Genomic DNA, 20,371 nt, shown 5'->3' with positions numbered 1-20,371 from the left:
TCATGCAAACACTGGTGAAATATAGTTACAGTAATTGGAAGGTGAACAGTGGCCTACTGCAACAAAGAGCCTATCCTGTCATGTTTCTTGTGAGGACAGTCTGGACTCCCCCTGGTTCATGACCAAACAGTCAAAATGTGAGACTTGTGAGTTGTTTGAGGTATAAATGACACTCTTCTTAATCACAAAGATGGTTAAAATAACACCCGCCTGTTGCACCCACCATCTAGACATTCAAGCAGAATTTCAAGCACCAGCCAAATGATTTTTCTTCTTAAAATTAGAACTGTACAGTACTAGGCCTTGTATAAATTGGTTTAGTAGTGTGGACTCTCAGCTTTTGTGTGAACAGGCATTGCCAAGTGTTTGTCCATGACTCAGAGTCTGGTATGAATAGCCAAAAGCTGGCTGGACTTGTGCTCATTATTGAGCTTCTGTGTGCGAGGGGTGTAACTAAAATAAAACCAAAACATGCAGATGGAAAGGGAATGTAGTTCACAAAAAAATGAATTCAAACACTTAATCATTAAAATCCTTGAATGAATTGAGCTCCACTGACACCACTAAATTAAAGACACTTTTTAAATGAGATGGCAATTTAAGCACCGGAGGCACTTCTGAAATGTCACAACCTCACAATCTTACTGTGTCAGATAAAGTAACATTTTCAGAGTTGGTCAGAAGAGTACTGTGGTTACTTTAGCATTGGAGATTTAGTAAATGCATTAGCTGCTAAACCCAATGATGCTGTTTCTTCTTTGTTGGCTTGTTTGCTGTTTTAGGAAGATTGATGGAGGGTTGATGTCAGTTTGATCTTTGCTTTCAGCCAATCTACTTGTCCACTAAGTGTCTTTTTGTAAGTTGCCCTGCACTGATCATTTAATGTCCATAATCCACCACAGACTGAAAACGTAACAGTACATGATGGCGGATTTTTCCCTCTTTAATGCCTCCTTTTAATTCATGATGGACTTCAGGTGTGCAGTGAAGTGCGCACCCACACACACACACACACACACACACACACACACACACATACACACACACACACACATGCAGAATGATTGAAGGGCTAGACACAAGATTTTCCCAGAAATCTAATAGATGTGATTATTGATATAGACTGTCAGTGATTTACCATAAAGAAACAGTAAACTGCCACTGCTCAGCTGTTTCAAAGTAGCCGGCTGGCAGAGGACCAAACCCGACAGTCCACTGTAATCTCCACTGACTCTGCTGCTGCACCTCCAGTCTACTTTGATCTTAGACAGAGCAAACATGCCAGAAAGCACCTAATGCAAAAGTTTGTGTGTGTGTGTGTGTGGATGTATGGAAGTTAGAGGTTGGATAATACGTCTTTTTTTAAACGCTGACAACAATATATTTTTCAGACATACTGTACACAATAGCTCAAGTTGGGTTCATTTTCAATACAACACTAAGACACAGACACAAAGAATTTCAATGTCATGGAAATAAATTAAAGCAAAAAGACAATGAGTAAACAACCAATTAGTTTGATAAATACAGAGCAACAAACTACAGAGAAAAGTTACCTGCTAAATGAAATAAATCAAAGGGATAATAAATAAAAAAATCAACAGGAACAAATCCAATATTTTTTAAATTGCACCAATTTAGACCTAAAACCTAAAAGCATCTTCAACAGAATTTAATCCTCTGAAATAACAGCAATCACTGAAACTTTCCATTAAGACCTAATGAAGTTATATTACATTTTTGGGGCCCACCAAACTATTCATTACTGTCTTTTAACTGAATAATTAATTCAATTAAAAAAAAAAAAACTTTTTTAGCAATAAAATAACATGCTGGTGTAGATTCTTGAGGCTGTTTTTCTGTAGCTGTGATCAGAGAGGAATCCTAAATCACTAGAGTCTAGTGTATGTGTATATATACCCATATGTTATTATATTATTATTATTATTATATTATGTGCATATGTTTCCTGGGAGCAAGTGAGCAATAAAAAAGCGTGACCTTCTCACCCAGACAAGTAAATATGACGGGAAGTCTTGTCTTCCTTCCATCCTTCCATCCTTCCATCCTTCCATCCTTCCATTCTTCCTCGTTGCTTTCCCTTTTTACTGTGCCTGCAAGCCTCAATATTCAGCGCTCAAAAGTAACCTTTCAGATGTCGATAAATGTTGAGGGCATAACACGGCCAGATGAGGACAGAGACCAGAGGGGGATAAAGGAGGGAACCAGCAGTTGCAAGTGGCCTTATGTTCTGTCTGCATCATTAACCCACACAGAACTGAACCAACCCTTTGCTTCACATACTACCCCCCAACCGGTCACTTAGACTGGCTTACAGCCCTGTACAGCTACGCATACAATTAGCTGAACTTAAAAAGGTCTGAGGAGCTTTCATAATCAATTTCTTATTGTTTCCTCCCTGACATAAAATCAATGGATGGCCCATCATGAAAGCCGGGCAGCCGTAATGTAAGGGCATGACGTCGAGAACATTCGATTATCATCCAATAGGTGAAGGACCTCCACAAGGCTTCTTGAAGGATGAGGATTTTTTTTTTCCACTTCAGCCTCCCATCATTTGAAAGGATGAGACAGCAGCTCAGGATGCGGTGCATGCGGTGAAGCTGCATTCACAGCCAGCGGGTGATGTGTGTTTATGAAGAGCAATTTAACTCTTATTTTAGCTTGAAAGGTGAATCGTCTCTGGCAGTCAGGGAGAATGAAAATTAACTCCTGATTCCTGGTTTTATGTCTTGATAGAGCGATGTTGCCTGGATAAGAGTGAATGTTTTGTGCCAGTACAAGGCAACAGCATATGTTTAGTCACAGTAGAGTGCACAATTACTGGATTTTTTTTACTGGAAATAGGAAAATAACAGCAATTGGAAGACACACTATAGAGGAGGACTAGAATGAAATGTATGACTGCCAGGTTTTGCTGTTGTTGGCCAGGTTTTGATATATATATATATACATAACAAAGAGTTTAATGGAAGTGAATGGAATTTTGTGTTCACAACATTGAAACATTACATTAAAAAAGCTTAATTTTCCAGAAGTACTCACGATAATCCACAGTCCTACATAGTTTCTGTATTGAAAGAAAACTGCAGAGAGTTCAAAGGGACTCTCAAAAGGGACAGGAGCTAAAACAAAAATTTCTGGTGCACACTGGATATTTTCCTATCCAGAGCAGGTAGCTTTTAGGTGCAGGTAGCTTTTAGGTGGTCCATATCATCCAAAATAACAGGGACACTGTTTCTCTTAAAATGTCAGTTTTAAGATGTCAGTTTTTTGTTTTTGTTGTGGATGTCACAAATAGAATTTCACTCATATCTGTTGAATTTGGGCTGTTGGAGAGTCTAAAAACATCAGCTTATAAAGATAAAATGACTGCATGGCTTGATTCAACTTGATGGAAACTCATTTCCTCCAGGAAATAAAAAAGAAATAGATTAAAAGATATTCACAAATGAAAAAAATACAAATTACTTACATCTTGACTTTGATGTATTAAGTCAAAAATATTGGCTTGTTTTTATTTCATCATGGATAACTTTCCCTGGATTTTTCTTGGTGAAAGCGGGCTTCCATAACTAGAGTGAGAAAATGTGCCGGTAGACACACACAGTCTTTTGTTTTAATAAAGCCTGTGATTGACTGGCCGTATCGCTGCAATGCAACACAGGTTTTCCCAGTTGTAACACCACAAGTCAAAGCTGTTCAGCTTCACGGGGCAGAGCTGCGCTCCAGGATAGTTTTTTAAACGTTGGAGCCAATGAGGTTTGACACTTGGACTTATGGTTTGTAGCATGTTTGAGCCACAAATGTCTGCACATTCAGAGTAATCCACATAAACCATAGCAGATGACAAGATACTCCTGTAAGAATCATGCAGGACAAAATGAAATAGAAATTGTTTTTGAATGTTCAACCAACTGTCTAAATAATGCGCTGCTTATGCAATGACAGCATCCCTGGGCCGCATTCAAACAGGAGATTTTACAGGTTGTTCCAGCTATGTATTTGACATTTGCACAATAACCCAGAATGCAACAAAGTCAACTTCTCCACTCTGGCTCAGACCAAAGTAAGCCAACTGTGCTGGAAGCACTGCTCCCTAAATTGCTCTTTCCACACGTGTGCTGGCTTGTTCCTGAAAGCCACTGGCCCAGTTTATTCTTTCTCTGCAACAATCAAGCTGTAATAACTGATGGAGTTTGAGCTTGAAAGGTGCAGCTCCACTCTGTTCGGGCTGGTTGGGGTTTACTCAGCCATGTTTGAAAAAACAAAAAGCCGTCTAACAGCCTTTATCCGTCCTCCATGGTTGCTTGCTTCCAGACAGACCCTGACTGTCCCTGACCTGCGTGAGGCTCTTGTCACATCTCTCTTTCAGCCCAGAGAAATGGAGTTTGACTCAGGCTGTTCTTGCCCCAAATCCTCTGGGGGCTGTATTAAAAAGGCATCGCAGCAATGTTGACAGGAATACATTTATCGGGATTGTGTCTCCTTTCAAGAGGCGGCTGGGGGTGGCGCTGACTGCCACAGGTCGCCTTGGCTGGCTGGCAGGCCATTTGATCTCCATATCACCTGTATTGGATAGTCCCGCACCAGGCTGGCGCTTCAGACGGAGCCTCACAGAGTAGATAGAGATCAGATGGGTCCTTTTTTTTTTTTTTTTTTTTAAATCATTGAGCACAAAGCTCATTTTTTGGCAAATAAATCTGTGAGCAGCAGTTACTGCTTCCTCTCTCCTCTTGCTTCATGTCAAGCTTAGCAGTAATTGCCCGGCTGTGAGGCATTTGGAATATGAATGTAGAAACTAATGACACCAGTACTTTCTGGAAATGGTGTGCTGTGTTTTAAAGCACTGAAAACATCTATGTGGGATGTCATTTTACCTTTCTGCATCAAGGGGCAAATTCAAATCAGCCAGCTTTGGGATATTTCACTCCTCAGTATTTCTGCACCACTAAACTTTGTCATGGTTTGACGCACCTGTGAAAATCGTTTTCTGCCTTTGTCTGTTTTCATAAAATATCAGCACTTATGTTGCGACAGAATAACTTTGAATCTTTAGCTTTACTGCAAATTAATATCTCTACAGTCCAACATTATGGAGTTTGTAGGACTATACAGTGACATGCGTAATTTAAGACTTTCCACTTCAGTTAGTCTTTGACGTCAAGAAGCTACTGCCTCCGAAAACCTCTCCATTCATCTTTCAAGATAGAAAAAGTGTCTAGCAATGTCTTTAACCCTAAACGTAATAGCACTGCTATTGATCTGACAGCATCACATCCTGTGCATCCGGGTGGCAACACCACTGTCCACCATCTTACTAATTACATAGAGTTGAAGCTGTGAGGCATGTGCGAGTGAAACTCTGTACCTAATTATTCTCTTCTCGAAGCACTCTGTCAGCAGACACTTGCAGCTTGCAAACTCCACAACATTTCACGGCATGCTGATAGAAAAACTTCCACAGTGTTAGTGGTGGTCACATGAGGAGGCCTTCAGCTGCTGTCAATAACTGATGATGGTGATGGGAAGTGTTTGTGTGACTTAGCATAGCAGTATAAAAACGCCAGATAAGAAATGATTGCATGTGAATGTTTGACAGTGTGCCTGATCACATGCAACAGTAGTCACACACATCTCTAGTCAGCTGAACTGCACAGCAATTAGTTCCAATGTATAACTTCCACCAACGTCGATAACCAGTAAAATGTCTTTCATATGATATGATGTCACAAAGAACTCAAATTGCAAAGCAAGCGTACTGCAGACTTCCAGAAATGCATGATCAGATTTGATAAGCAACCCTTACAGTAGTTCACTTTTCTTCTTTATTTCATCACTTTGTTATTTTAAATACTTAAAGTAGCAGTGCGTATCTATACTGTATCATTTTAAGTAAGGAACAAAGAAACCATAACAACATAAAAAGATACAAGTCAGGTCAAGCTTTATTTATAAAGCACATATAAAAACAACCCCAGTTGAACCAAAGTGCTGCACAGTTATTAAAATACAATATAATCACACACAAATATAATAATAATAAATAAAAACAATAAAGGAATAGTAAGAGCTCCGTTAATGATTTGGATCAAACACTATAAAATCTTGAATACCCTCATATTAATATTATCAAAGAGATGGTAGCAGACTTCTTCAAACTTCCCCTATCAGCATGTTATTGTGCATTTACACAATAAAATTCTCTTATTAAGGTAATCCAAACTTTTGTGGAGTTGTTGTTTTTTTTTTAATGCAATGAACCAATATTATGACAGATGATTGATCATCTAATATACAGTACGAGGTAAAGCCAAGCAGACACAGTTAAGATGTAGTGACAGTATATGCAAACATGTTCCTTTCTCATAAATCATTCTTAATCAGATCTGTATTATCTCATTTCCACTGGTGTTAAAGGTGCAGTGTTTAGAATTTAGTGGCATCTAGCAGAATGGACTCGGCAGAAATGGGATATATTATTCATATGTATGTTTTAATTAGTGTATAATCCCATGAAAATAAGAATCGTTGTTTTTTTGCTGCCTAAGGAGCTTTTTGTACTGACACAGAGAGATATAAATGGCAACATATGAAACAAAATGTTTCTTATGATAGGCAGGGATGTGGCTGCCTTAGATTTTGAATGGAATATTACTGCCAATGTGGTATCCAAAAACTATCATTTTAATTAAGGTCAGATATTGATCAGTGAATCTCTAATGGGTAGAGGCAGTATGCCATGAAATGGAAGTGAAGGAGAGAAAATATCTGTACAACTACAATTTGAGTCAACCAATGTCGTCCACCCAACTAAACATGGAAACCACTCCTGATTCAAGTAATTGGTTTAGAACCAGCTGCTTGTGGATGCACCTTCAGTCATTCCTTAAATAATGTGATTTCAGATTGAATTATTCTATTAGAAGCATAATGGCTCTTTATGGGTTTTTTGTCATTACATTTCACCTGGAAGGTCCTGCAGTGTAATGTGAACACGGTTAGGATGAAATCTGACTCTGACACCTATTCTGACAGCAAAGTCATTAACAGGAGATTATGAATCAAACATTTAGTCCACAGTGAGGTTTATGAGATGGATTGCTAAAGGCTCCTGGGCTCTTTTGCATTTAAATAACCTCTTGTGGCCCACTCAAACACTTTGCTTTATTAACGTTCACCCAGACTAATGATGTAGAACGCCCTATTAATTGATGAAAATACCAGCTTCAGATCCCTGCGTCGCTCTTACTCTTCTACCATTGCCTTTTGCCAGTGAGAGATATATCTGTTGACATGGTGATCAAAGCCGAGCACTGATGGCACGACTTCAGTGTGAGTCGACGCGGAAGGTTCAGCTCAGAAGGATCAAGGCTCTTTATCACAGAGGAAGCCGCTGAATTCAGAGTGATGAAGGCACTACGACTCAAGCTTCTTCTTCCTGGTTCTGCTCAGCGTTTGGTTTTGAGTCAAATATCCAAACATAACATGAGATCCTATGAGAATGTATTGATCCCTGTGGGGGAATTGGGCTGCTGCAGTGGCAAGAGTGGTGGTATCCAGCATGAAGAAAAGACTATCAGAACATAAACACAAACAAAACATGACGCACAAGCTTTAAATAATAACACCAAATACAAGTAGTTGTGTGGTTTATGAATGTGATCATTTTATACTGTCACTAAAGTATATTTCCTTCAGACTTAAGATGCCTGAATAACTCATAATGAACACACAGCTACTTCTATATCGAGCCCCAAAGTGTCCAATATTAACTTAATTATTTTAAAAATTATTTATTCATATGTATTTTCAGTACTTAAGTTGGAATTCCTTTTTATTTCAACATTTTGTATTTCATTTTTATTTGTATTTGATGATGGCATTAAATGACACACTTTATTTCATAATTTCATGACAGGGTTATTGTCAGTAGTTACCACCTTGTCACCTTCCCCTAACAATAACCCAACTGCTACTGAATTTAGCCTGTTAGCTTCTGCTAGCAAGAGTAAAACCAACGCTAAAGAAATTCAAAATCAACCATAGATGGTGATGCTGTAAAGAAACACACTCTTTCTGATTAGCTCAACAAAGCAGCACATGTTAACTACATAGCCAGCTAATTAGCTAGGCTAGGCTAGTGAACTTTGATCACTCAGCGTTAAAGTAGAGGCCGCCTGTTTTTTTGTTGTTGTTTTTTTTTCAAGACTTATTTTGGGGATTTTTTTCCTTTTATTTGACAGTGGGTGGTATAAAGGCTGACAGGAAACAGAGAGAGAATGAAGCTACCAAGGTGCTCCAAACAGCCCATTATTAATGCAGCAGCTAACTGCCTCATTTAGAGATTATTTTAAGTGGAAAGTAGCTAAAGTCTGCTCAGAAATTTGCAATATATCGCTAGATAAATTAAAAAATTGGAAAAAACACACTGGTAAAATTGTTATGAAAAATTAAATGCGATGAATTATATAAAATTGTTCAATGGTTAAGTTTTAATATATTTTAGTTATTTCTCATATAACACAATGTATTTCTTCATGTATATATTTTTTTCACAACCTATTCCTATGATAATTTATTTCATAATCATAAACATGTTTATTGAATATTGGCTTTGGCTCTCCATACCTAGGCCAAAACTATTAAACCAAATCAAGATTATCTGTCTATTTGAAGCTGTGACCTGGCCCAATAATTGAAATCAATATGAGGGAGAAAATGTTACCAAGGTGCTGTATGATTTCAGTCTGCATCCTGATCAATATTACATCCTCGTTAGTGAGACAAATTATCCCCACTCTCAGTGTACGGCTCACCCCGCGTCCCGCTGCTGGAACACTCTGCCTCTCTCAAGCCCAGCTCGTTTCTAATCACACCTAAAAGGGGAATTTTGATCGAGATTAATTGCATCCCTTGAAACCCTGGCTCCCACCTGCCAGTTTGGGCCCTCACCCCTGAGAATATCAGTTTAACCCGAGTGAAACACTGAGACGGCTGCCAGGAGGAGGAGGAGAGCTCTGGCATCAAGCACAGAGTGGTGTAATAGTAATGTGGGATGGGGAGTAACGCTGATGGATTTTGGGAATTTGAGTGTGTGTGTGTGTGTGTGTGTGTGTGTGTGTTGTTCTTTTCCCTCACTACCTCATACACTACGCCTGAGTGGCTGCCGGATCTGACAGCCCAGCTTCCCAGAATTCCCGTGTGGCCGACCTATCGAGGTTGGAGGGTCTTGTTGCCATGTGAACCGCACAGAGCAGGGTGCGCTGCATCAGGAGCCGTTTCCCACCTGAGCATTGAGGGCACAATCACACAGGCTGTTCATTTTCTTTAGTCCAGACCAGAAAAGTTCACTTTGGTGTAGTTTTGGCTTTTCAGTTCTAAACAGGGCCTTTAGCAGCTCCTTTTATTGGACAGTTTTAGTCACAGATGGGCTATATTTTAATTTATCAAATTTTCTTTTTTTACTAATGTCCAGATTTCTCATTCAGATATTATATTGCTTAATTTTGGCCATAGCAGAGTGATGACTTTTTGCTGCCAAGACACGAATCCTGATGGAGGAAGAGCTAATTAACTCCTGAAGTGAAAATAAACTTGGACAAATCAAAGTCTGCTGTGCTTTATGAAGCTTCAGGTACTTTACTGATTGTCATTTTGCTATAATTGTCTTATTTAAATTGGTTATTTAATTGACATGTCATTGTGATTTACATTTTTGGATATTTGTCTTTTCATCCTGTATGATTTCATCTAATTATTGATGTAGTTTATCAGTTGTCTGTCCTATCTCTTGCTTTTTCAGTTTGAAACCATAAGTATCGGGCACTATGATATCATATATTTGTATTAGTCATTTTCTTGTTTAGCCCACTCTTTATGTGCTGCGGGATTAATTGTGAATTCAATCGCAGGCCTCGAGCCTTCCTCATTACTCCAGAGTGAAGACTCTTAACCACAGTTGCATCTCTGCGTCTGTGCCTCTTCCGTCACCACAGATTGTTGAATCTGTAGCAAATTAAAAATGCAAATGCTGTTTTCCATGCCAAAAAACTAATTTACATAGCTGTATAATCAGAGGCATACAAGCTTCTGAAAGATTCTGTGTGTCCAGTTACACTTGAATGGATCCATTCTATTTAGTATTTTGTTTTTCTGTTTGCTGTCCCTTTTTAGTTATTATGTTTCTCAGTTGTGAGTAGTGCTGCTGGCAGCTCAGTCAGCTTCTGAGTCAGAGTTTGATAACTGCCTGGAGCAGCCACAAACATGCAATGGGGCTTATGGAAGAACATGTTCATAGACTTAACCTAAACCTGTTGATACCACCTGTTTGCATTTGTGGCATTTCGACATTAGAATAAATGGCATCCAAATCATATAGCATCCAAGAGTTAAAACAAGAATTTTGAGATTACCAAGACGAGAGAAAAAAAAAGAAAAAAAGAAACTTGCAATATCAGTATTACAAAAGCTGTACTACATCGCCGCAGAGGTGTATGGACACAAAAATGAAGAGGGAACAGGTTGACAACGATAGAAGCAAAAAACATCTTTGGAGGTGGTCAAGGAGACAGTCATAGAAAAAGATAAATACAAACCCTAAGCCTCTTCTCCAATTCATTCAGGTCAAGGCATTGAAATTCACATACAATGATTACAGGCTGTTTGCTATTGTAAGTTTTTTTTCACAAAGTGTAGAAAGAGAGATGTGACTCTTACAACAGGCCTGGACAGCTTGTGAATTTTATTGGCATCTAATAGAAAATTGTAAAAGTGAGAAAACTGCTGAATGTGACAAGTTAACTCTCAACTCTGTTGAACAGACAGACACTGTATGGAAATAGTATATGTGTTTGAAAGCTGTCAACCCTTCAGCTAACCTGATAAAGCGACAGAAACAATCTTCAAATTAGTTTCTATTCTCAGACACATACTAAGCATTACAAGAACTCAACTTAAAGCTGTAATACTTGAGGTTTTTTTGCCACTTGGGGGCAGCAGAACAATGTGAAAACATTGACGTTATAAAAAATGTTTTACACATAAGCAAACAACTTCCTTTTTACAAATCCAGGGCAAAATTGGCATCTATTGTCCTAACAACCTGCTGAAGCTGAGGAAAATACGTTCTCCACTATGTTTACTAGCTAGTTGCTAATTTTGTCTGCATTTGGTGCTGGACAGATGGCGTACAGTGTTTTTTTTTTTGCTTTCTTAGGTGGCTATTAACTACACTGATGGCAATGGAGAGAGTTAGCTAACACAGTAAAGCTTCAGATACTAAAACGCTCTATAAAGCTGTGGGACTACTGGATCTGGTTGGGGTGACGCATACAACATACTAAGGCGTAGAGCAGCTATTTACCCACCTTTTAAGGTAGAAACAAGTCTGATTTTACTCCTTGCTAGCCATAATTCTTTGTATTTTATGGAAATTTTATACAACTGAGATTATTTTCTTACTCCTGATGACCAGCTCTCTTGTTAGAGAACTCAAACTCTCACTTTCAGGCATTTCTTTGCTGTCATTTTCTAGAAATTGTGGCATACTTAGTAGTACAAACTAAAGGAAGACACACTGCAGAGTTCAGACAACATTCTGACTGTTCACACAGCCTAAGTGAGCTGCTAAAACCAAACACACACAAGCAAAATAGACTTGCTGAACCCTGACTGACGCTTCGAAACACGGTCTCCCACAGGAGTGAGATAAAGGGACGCTGCGGGAAACTATGAGATATATCCCGGCTCAGATTTTTGTTCATGTCTCAGTTACTTGTCACAGTCTTTGTAACCTCTGACCGGCATAATCTTTTAATATCTGAAGATGTGTCTGCTGCGGTGGAGCTGGGTGTCTGTCCCACTGCGATGGAGGAATTGTGAGACAGCAGAGCCACAATTCTTTCTCGCACTCTTATCGCTGGCCTTATTTCACCCTGGGAAAATGAATCCAAGGCACAAACAAGGAAGACAGTACACACACAGCTGTACATTAAATGGTGCACAAAATCACCCAGCGGCTCACTTAAAAATATATTTTTTTTAAATTGTGCTGTTTCCTTTCATTATACTATAGAGTGCTCCTGAAAGTGTGAAGTAATTTGCATGTAAAGTGTCTTGACTTCCAAACCCCCACTGGGTTTTTATTTTGCCTGCAGGGTAGTTAGATGATATCTCTCTCTCCTTCTCACACAGAGATGAATGAAGTTGCCCATCCGGAAATCCAGACTGCATCTTAAAATTTGCATGTTTCTGTCAAACCTCTGGAGTGGGACGGTGAGGAGAGAGCCAGGCGTCTCTTAGTAGGAGGGTTTAGGAGCTCATGCTGCTTCCGCTAAGCCTTCATTAACTCTGTTCATATATACTCTGGGATGAAACCAGTATGACAGTATGAACTGAATGTGAAAAAGACTGATTGAAGAGAAAAGTGCAAAAACCGTCATTTTCATTTTTGTAGCTATACTTCTAGACATGAGTAATGTCCCATCAAATACATTTTTGGGTGTTTTTTTCTATTACTGCCCATCACTTATTTTTGTATTCACCAAAGTAAAGGCTGCAATCTTGAAACATGGCAACTCACTCAAATTAAGTTCAATAGGGCAAGAAACATGAGCAGTGTAGCCTTCATTTGAAGATTAAAAAAACTAAACTAAAGTGAACTATGATGAACAATTTTGTAGTTCAAGTTCATTTCCTTTTCAAATTTGTTAAACTTAAGCTTAGTAGCTCAACCAATGCTACAATGTGGCATTTTATTCCCCCCTTTGAAAATAAGTAGTTGTAAATAAGTGGATACATTTTTTTGAGCGTCAAAAACCCCAGAAATATGATCAGAAACATTTTCAAATCATCATCAAATCAGAATGTGATCAATTTGTTTTTATTACATTTGGAAAGTCAAGAAGAGCTGCATGATTGAATTGTTTTATCCTCATTCAAAATAGCTGGAGGGCTAAAGTTAGCCAGCTCGGCTAGTGGAAGTCTCTAGTCTAGTGAGCATGCTCAATTGAGGCATTGGACCCATAGACAGAAAGAAAGAAAGAAAGACTAACTTAACAAGACATTTCTTAATATGAATGAACTTAAATATCTTTTTTGAGTAGCTTGTAATGTAGCATGTTACTTGCTACTTTTAACAAAAGTGTCTCTGTAGCTTAATTGTGCCTAATGGAGAGAAGCTGATACTGTCACCAGCTACAGTTTCAGAGCACCTTCCCCAGCACATGTTTAAAGGTCCTGCACACATTCACAGCTGTTTTCATTAATGTAGCATAATATAATTTGGGTATTTATGGGAGGTCAGCACATTCGAGGTGTAACTACTGTATGTGTTAAGCAATGTCACAGCTGTCCATAATCTAAGCTTGGGTGAGTATAATATTAAAATAACTGGCCAAACCCACACAAAAAAATAAATCATGTTTGCATAAACTGGAATTATCATTTAGTATTGTCTTGTACCACAAGTTATTTCTAATGGAAGTAATTTCAAGTGACAAACAAATTATTTATTCAAGTTCTTCTCATATAGCGGCTAACTGCAATGTCAGAGTGGTCTTTTCTAATCAGTGTAAAAAGCAAAAACCTATGTGGGGTCACTGCTAATTTCTCAAGGCATCTAAAGTATCTCTAGGTTTGTGACCTGCATTGAGTATTTGAACACTCAAATTGGAATATTTCAGTGTTGCCATGACAATAAGTAAATCACCTGGAATGGAGGTGGCAGCAAGCAGAGCAGATAAGATAAGAACTATCGCCTTTGCCATTTCTTCTTTCATCTGCTGATGCAGTCATTACAGACTTGCAAAAAATGTATTCAAGGAGCAGAGACCCACAGCAGGGCAGTGTTAGGATTTCAGATGAGCCTCAGTGGGAGAGGAGGAGCATTTTTAGCTTTCCAGGAGCAAAAAGCATCAGTCAAGTACAGTCTTGTAGGAACATATACTGTATTGCACACTGAACACAGTTTGTGATGTTCTGTCGTATGCTGTACAAAGGTTTAAAGTAAAGAATATCCAGTTTGGTTTTTTTTCTCTCCACAAGGACGATTACATCCAAATCCATATGTGTGTCACTGACAGTCGTTGGCGGCCCGCTCTCGTACCACAACAGATCTATTTTTGTATTCCCGAGCTGTGGATAAAGTCCGAGGCCCGAGGTCATGCTGATTGAGATGGAAATGTGTGTACGACAAGCGTAACGCCGTCCCGTTGAACTCATAGAGATTTGTTATTAAGGCGATATTCACACTCCTGGGATAGAAAGCCCCCTCCCCTCCCCACTGCCACCTCCTCTCAGTCAGCTTGCTTTCTTTCTGCCTCGCATGGCTGACCCGGGCATCAGCAAAAAAGCACATTTCATCTGTAGCAGGGCTTTGCCAGGAAATCATTCACCTATATAATTACGGATCGACAAAAGGCAATTTGTACAGTATCTGATTGCAGATGAAAGACGCATATGAATCAATAACTCTTATCCATATTTTCTTGTGGAATTAAGGTCTTAGGGGTGTCCTTTGTTTGGGCTCATATGTTCCTATCATTTCACTCAGCACACATTATTTTCTTTCATTTTGTATTTGATTATATTTTGTTCTGTTTTCAATTTATTCTGCTTGTTCATTTCATTGTACGTGCCCCCCCCCCCACACTCTATATATATCTCTGTAGGTTTAATACCAACCAATCACATTTATCTGCCACATATTTTAAAAAATAGTTTAAAATATATGCATTGCAGTCGTTTTGTGTGTGTTTTTAATTAGGATGAATAACCTTGTCCCCCCCTCTTTTATTTAAGTTTTTCACTTAGCTATAGAAATACTGGGCTCATGTTTAACTACCCAGATACTGGAGATGGAAAGTGCCAAAATATGATGCCAAGCATATTTTCTCTCCTCTTGTATGAGATAAATGTTTTTTGGATAAATTTACTCCAAATGACTTCAAATTCGAGAAAGTTTTAATGAGACACCAATTTGAAAAAAACAAATGCGAGTATTGAGAAATAGATCTGCCTATATTATGCCTTAAATGTTGTCTGCCATGTTTGTGATGGTAGTGGAATACAAATCTTATTTCCCTTCTTTCTTTTATATATTACAAATATTTGAATCTGCTTTATAAATATATATGTAATATGTATGTAATTAAAACTTCTCATATTGTCATTAAACTCACATACCCAGAACAATTATTGAGGACATAATTAATATTATAAAAATCATTAAAAATTGTTAAAATATATAAAAGTTATAAAAATGAAAATAACTATTGTCAGTTGTACAGTACTAACAGCCGTGTCTTTGACCTCTTTAGGCTATATCATATGGTGGTATATTTGGTGACTTATGAGTGATGAATTCCAGGTATCACCTTCCAAACATAAACTGTGCAAGTATTCAGGTGAACAAAACACATAAGTCAAATGTGACATTTCTCTTACTTGCTAACAGTGTATCTCCTTGCCTGATATCGGGCCGAATTGTGACTCATTACGGTCAAAATGACTTGGTGGAGTGGGTGGATTCAAAGGTCTGGACTCTGGCGATGTATCTCCCATTGTGAGCCCGAAATGTGGCATTTTGATGAAGTGGATGTCTGAAATTGTTTGTACATTGTGTCATGTAACCTTGCACTATGCGCGTGTTCAATTCCACGAGGCAGTGCACAATATTGCTACTACTGAACTTGGCCACCTTGTATACAGTATGTGAGTGCGTGTTTGTGTATTGCATTTGGTGCAAGACCATCTTTATGATTTGTGAGACTATAATAGCTCTTTAAGACAACGGACACAAGACGGATTTCTCTGTGAAGGGACAAAAATTGCGGTTTGATCTTTTATTAGAGGAGAAAACAGTGTCTTCTGAGGCTGGAGTACCACCCCATTTATTATAATAACTTCTCATTTATGTGCGACTTCTCAGAGTGTTACAGAGAGAGAGAAAAGCAGGACACTGTAAATAAACAGATTATAAAAAAATAAACAACTTCTGTCTATGTATAGTTTACTCTTCCCCCAAGCAGTTTGTGGTATATGCAATTAGATTTCAAACCTTGCTTGAAATTACCTGCTTCCATTTCTTTATGTGGGTGTCAGGTGATTGATACTGAGCAGAGGAACATTATGCTTTCTTCTTGTTTACCATGATGGATTATCTCATTCTTCACAAGCTGTTTTTCATGCTGTACAAGAATGTTAACAGCAGCAAATGGCTTTTTCTGAAAAAGAAGAAGCGCTCATACAGCAGTGTAAAGCATTTATCCAACTATGTAGACTGTGTGCAGAAACTAGAGAAGGAATGTAGCACCACTTATTCTGTTAAATCTCCTGTTGGCAAGGATTACAATATTAAAAAAACACTAGATAATTTACTCGTTCTGCATGTTTTCACCTGTTTCCAATCTCACTTTAACAGGTTTTATTAAAGTCGTATGTTTACCTAATTTAATGACTGAAAATGTGTCAGTAGCTGCTGTTAATCTCTGTTATTCATCATGAGGAAGCAGAGCAAGAGAAAAACTGGTGAGAATGTGGCAGCATTTTGTCTGTCGCCATTTCAAAAGGACAGTTTGGTAATGGTACCAGTATGATTTTCCATTTGGCAGTGAAAGACTAGAAGATGGCAGACTTGCAAGTTTTGGATACCTCTGCAACCCTGAGGCAGCAAGTTAAGGATGCCAAAGGGGGGGGGGGGGACACATGGCTAGTCAACCAGTTCCACCACTGTTCAACACAATACAGAGCTGAACACAAAGCTGACAACAAGTTCAGTTCTTCACTATTCCAGTGTGTACTCATTCCCAGGTCGCCAAACAGCACAGCTTAGTCATGTCTATTGGCGTCAGATACCGATGTACAAGGTTCCCCATAGTGTTTGCATAAGGCTTTCATTTAACTCCAAAATAAACCCATCTGTGGCAATGTTAGAGTGTGTGTTTGTATTGTTCAGTCATCAAGGACACTGTTGTGTTTTTGTGAAATGTTAAAGAAAACCTTAATATGGGAACTGACGGTGAGGAAAATACTTCTGGGCAGCAGGACTGATGTGTTGTATAGCACTGCAGGAGAGTCAATATCGGAGTGAATTTATGGACAGAACATTTGCTGTGAGCGTCTAATGTTGCGACAGATGGGTTTACATTGGAGTTAGTTTAAAGCCAGTTTTGTCTCATACACAGATCCTAAAGGACACATTGTACATCGCTATCAGACACCGTTGAATGTGACCTGAAAGAGTAAAAACCTGCATCTTACCACAAGTTCTGAATTTTCTTTCTTCATCTAAAGTTGAATCCAAAACCACTTTGAGAAAATCTAGTGAAACAGACTGAGGAGAAATGGAATATAATATTCATAAGTATGTTTTAATTGGTGTGTATCACCAGACACATGCCTGGAGGAGGAGAACTGAGGGCAAGGAATAGCAATCTGCAACCTCACCACTAGATGGCACTAAATTTTACACACTGGTCCTTTAACATGGTCGCTTCTGACATACTTGTACTGGATTTATATATTTTTTCCCATGAATAATCAAGTCTACAAGGTGTAATAAAATAATACAATGTACAGTTCAACAGTTCAGTCCAGTTAAGTTGTTCAACAGTGATGGTCCAAACCCAAAGAAACCAGAGGATGTTTGGCATTGTTGATTGAAAAAAGGGTTGGGAAATGATTATTTGATTATCATTTGACAATATATTTTAATCCAAGAATCAATTATTGGACCAATCATTTCAGCCACTTCTTTTGTGTGCTTCTTATAAACTGACACAAAATACTCAAATTAAAACAGACTCTTAAATTTAATGGATTGTGATTTTCAATTTTGTCCTCACTTTGTGTTGCAGTGTGCAGATGCGGGAGAGGAGCAGTAGAATGAAACATTTTCAGTCATTGTTCTCAGGGGTTAAAGGGTCAGTTCGTTCAAAATGACAGAAATACAAATTTTCTCACGTACCTCTTGTGATATCTTTTCATACATCATTTTGGTGAACCTCTGAGTGTTCTTCCTCCACCCTGTTACAATGGATGTGAGCAGAATTTTGTTGGAGGGGATCAAAAAAAAATTACTCTAAAAAAGATCTACAGGGACGTTTTGTTTTGTTTTCCTCCTACTCTGTGAACAATTTTCAGACTATTTCTTTGCTACAACATAAATTAAATGATAACCAAAAAAGTAATCTATATACTACATAGCACAAAAAGTAAGGAAATTTGTGTTTGGTAGAGTATTTCTTTGTTGTAACAATGCTTCTTGGCAATTGCCTGTTTATTTCCTTTTTAAATTGTGCCACATTTGTAAGGAACATGCATTGGTGGGATGAGCAGCAGAGCTGAGTACTGTATGTGGTTTGCACCCATGAAATTTTTTTGGCAAATCTTCTCTGCCAATGCCAAACAGTTTATTTTGCTGTTACTATTGACTCTTGTTTTGAGCTTCTGGTACCCCTAGGCACTGCCAATCAGGTACCAATCTGGCACCCATGAGTTGGTGTCTGCTCCAAGAATCAGCATGTCATGTTTGACTGATCTGGATAGAGCCCATGTGATAGGGAAACTTCAAGCTGGTGTTCCACAAAACCAAGTTGCAGCATTATTTAGAGTCAATATCTCTCTGCATTAAGATTGCCTCTAATGATGACAAGCCTTGTTTTTGGGGTGTCATCTTCTTGGGACGCTCACTTTGTGGACTGTCTCTGACATCCCCCGTTATATGGAACTTGGCGTTCACTTTGGAGATGGTACTAGGGCTCACTCCAAATAATACAAAAAAAGAAATACTATACCAAACACAAATGTCCTTACTTTTTGTGCCACATATGTGTTTATATATATCACTATACTGTATAACTAAGTCTAGCTATATATCATTAGACATGTATGAGATATAATGTTGACCTGAGCTTTTACATATATATGACCATATTTCTTTGTAACACACTGTAGCCTATATGCGAAATCAGAATCGCTATACACGTTTCACTGGCAGCAGGGTTTGGCTTTACTGTCCTGTTGCATTGCAAAGATATCATTTATATTGTGCAATTTCATTCAGTGCATATAAATATATAGGTCAATATGTGATTCTTATTTGAGGTGGATTGTTTCTCTGGCTCTTGATAAGAGCCACAGCTCCACAGTACCTGTGGCCCCCCTGTCATGGCTCTGTGCTGATACCAGCGGGGATGAAGGTGACTGAGGATGACAGGCAGCCAAATGCCTTTCCACCTGCAGCTGATTTCTTCATGCAAACACCCCGGTTTAGACAAATGGGAGCGGGGGAGGCGGCAATTACCACGCGATCGACCTTCAGCTTGCGCGTGTGCGACGTTGCTTGGTGATGGAGCTGTCAGACGCTTCATGCTCGGCCCTGTTTACCTTTATCACGGTCACACAGTTTCCACCTTTGTTACTAAGGGGTCTGAAGGCAAAGCATTTGGTTTGACTCTCAGTAATCAGATTCATCAGTCAGTTTCAGAGAGAAGCCTCCTCGTTTATTGGATCGATTTTTATTTCTCAGTGGATACTTCATGACCCTCTTCGCCTGATGATTTTCAGTTGTGTTCATATATTATTGAGAGACAGGCTCTTCATCATTTTGCACTTCTTGGGAAAATTACTGGGAAAAATTTCCTAGACAGACAAGGGAAAATGCGGCTAATAAATTCTGCATGTAGTGATTAAATTTAAATACAGAGGTCAAGAGCCCTCATTATTTGCTCTAAAATATTAAAATACTCTTAATATTTTATGCTGGCAAATATGGAGCACTGAATTAATTTCAAAAGAAAAATGTTTGCATTGAATAAAGTGATTTCGGAGCAAGCATGTAGAAGTGAGAAACTTTTATCCTGGAGTTGAATGTTTAATTTGTCTGTGCAGAGGCGAGGCGCGTCCCCGGTTGCTCCCACATGGCTCAGTGTCAGTGTGACTCATTGAATCATGGGGAAGAAAACAACTGGTGTCACAGTATTAATTCTGTGGAAACCCTTACATACTGATTTTATATCATTCTCTACACTCCGTTAAGATCAGGCCTGGTGGTGTTTACTGTATGTCGACTTCAAAATGCCATCAAGTTCAAGTAGAAATAGAGGTCCCTATAGAAATGTGCTGTTGAGATGCATTTAATGGAACAGTGATACAACCTGTTCAGGAAGTGATACTGTACATTTCCAGATTGTGTGAACCTAAAGTCAAACTAAAATATGAATTTTCCTCATTTTTTTGTACAAGGAAATTTAAAGAGTGATACTGCAGTTCTTGCATACATATACTGCTATTTTTACACACAAACTGCAGTATTTCTACACATATACTGTAGTTTTTGTATACATAT

The 20,371-nt window shown here is 38.5% G+C and overlaps 1 protein-coding gene across 1 annotated transcript in view; it reads left to right on the top strand.

Annotated features, from left to right (window-relative positions):
- Positions 1-18,635, top strand: part of LOC128353349 (DENN domain-containing protein 11-like) — a 252,134-nt gene extending 233,499 nt beyond the window's left edge. Inside the window, exon 10 of the transcript XR_008320855.1 lies at positions 18,624-18,635. The gene's annotated coding sequence lies outside the window, so the exon portion shown is untranslated. The remainder of the gene's footprint in view (positions 1-18,623) is intronic.
- The last annotated feature ends 1,736 nt before the right edge of the window (positions 18,636-20,371 follow it).

This window comes from Scomber japonicus, chromosome 23 (assembly GCF_027409825.1).
Source record: "Scomber japonicus isolate fScoJap1 chromosome 23, fScoJap1.pri, whole genome shotgun sequence".
NCBI lineage: Eukaryota > Metazoa > Chordata > Actinopteri > Scombriformes > Scombridae > Scomber > Scomber japonicus.
This window is presented reverse-complemented; position numbering and strand designations above follow the sequence as displayed.